Raw genomic sequence first — 2,060 nt, 5'->3', positions numbered from 1 at the left:
GAGCCAACGCAGCCAAAAATAAATCTATTTAAAAACAAAAAGTGTTTTAGTAACTTACTAAAAGGCACGCAATCAGTAAATCTGAGCAAGAATTCAATCCCAAATCTGTCACACTGAAGTTTAAGCTAATACATGAGATTAATAAAAACAGCACTAAATTAAAAGTTCAGAGATATTTTTAATTTCATACTCTTTCACTAACGCTCTTTGGAGATAAATCATTTCTTTTATATGGGCCTTAGTTTTCACAACTATCATAGTTGGAAGCTTGACTAGATGATCTGTATGTAGTCTTCCAATTCTAAAATGTTCCACTCATTTGGATTCCTACAATAATTGCCCTTGCAATACATGCATGCTGCCACCAAGCAGCCGTACAGACTATTAGTTCCTTTTATATCCCTAGTGGGGAGTGCATTTTGACATCAGACTTACCGGTCAACAGTACAACCTGTTACTATAACTATAAAATAACAAAATAATCTGGTATTATTTCCTGTAAAGCAGAAGCTTTACATTGTCTGTGAATCATATCAGAATCACCTGTAGGTTTGTTTGGTTGTGTTTTAACATCTTTATTGGAGTATAATTGCTTTACAATGGTGTGTTAGTTTCTGCTTTATAACACCTGTAGGTTTTTAAACATAGAGGAAATCCATAACCCATTGAATGAGAATCTTCAGAGACAGGACATGGGCATCTGGATTTTTGGGCTCCCATCATCCGTATATTTTATTTTATTTTATTTTTTTGCCTATGTACAGTATTTGTCACATCCTCTTGAATCTTTAAATGTTTCTTTTTGTTTTAAAATTTTAGAATATTCCATAATCTTCACTACTTTTCATAAGGTGTTATCTGTTATGTTTATTCGATCTTGTGCTTCTCCTGGTTAAGTCTTCTTTTTTTGCTTTTTTTTTGGTGGGGGGGGGCCCTGCCTCATGGCTTGCAGGATCTTAGTTCCCTGACCGGGAATTGGACCCCAGGGCCCCAGCAGTGAAAGCGCCAAGTTCTAACCACTGGACCACCAGGGAAGTCCCAAGACTTCTGTTTTAAATGACTTTTTTTCCCACTCTAATTCATTCCTGGGATCAGTTTCATGTTTGAACGTTAAACCAACCTTGCATTACTAGAATAAAGCTACTTTGATTGTGATATATGATTGTTGTACATACCATGGATACAGTTTGTGCTTCTGTTTACACATTTTGCATGCATGTTCAAAAGAGAAACTGGCCTGTGATTCTATTCTTGTAATATTCTTTTTAGTTTTGACCTGAAGCTTATGTTGGCCTTATAAATATTTTGAGCAATATATACTTTTCTGTTTCCTGGAAGATTTTTATGTAAGATTACCAATATTTCTTCCCTAAATATTTGGAAGAATTTACTTGGAAAGCCATTTATCCCTGGAAATCATTTTCTGTAAAGGTACTTAATTATACAAACAACTTTTGCAGTAGATATAGGTTTTTGAGATATTTTTTCTTTCTTGGGTTAGTCTTGTTAGCTTGCATTTTTAAAGAATTTGTCATTTTTGATGAATTTTCACATTTATAAATTATCATAATTTTAACAGCTTTATTGGGATGTAATTTACATACCATAATTTCAACACTTTAATGTATACAATTCAGTGGTTCTGAGTGTAACCACTAAAAGACTTGTGTAAGCATCACAACAATCCAATTTTAGATTTCTGTCCCCCCACAAAAAACCCATTACACATTAACAAGCTTTTTTCAATCTCCTCAACCCTCTCAGCCCTAGGCAACCACTCATCTACTTCCTGTCTCTACAGATTTGCTATTCTGGGCATTTCATATAAATGGGACCGTACAATATGTGATCTTTTGTGAGCGGCTGCTTTTACTTTACATAATGCTTTCATGGTTCATCCATGTTGTAACATGGATCAGTAGATCGTTCCTTTCTATAGCTGAATGCTATTCTATTGTATGGATATTCCACATTTTGTTTTTCATCTTATCCGTTGTCATTTGAATTATTTCCACCTTTTGTTTTAGAAATATGCTTATAGAACATTCACGTACAAGCTT

The sequence above is a fragment of the Tursiops truncatus genome, chromosome 3, assembly GCF_011762595.2.
Source record: "Tursiops truncatus isolate mTurTru1 chromosome 3, mTurTru1.mat.Y, whole genome shotgun sequence".
Taxonomy (NCBI): Eukaryota; Metazoa; Chordata; class Mammalia; order Artiodactyla; family Delphinidae; genus Tursiops; species Tursiops truncatus.
Note: the sequence above shows the minus strand (reverse complement) of the source record.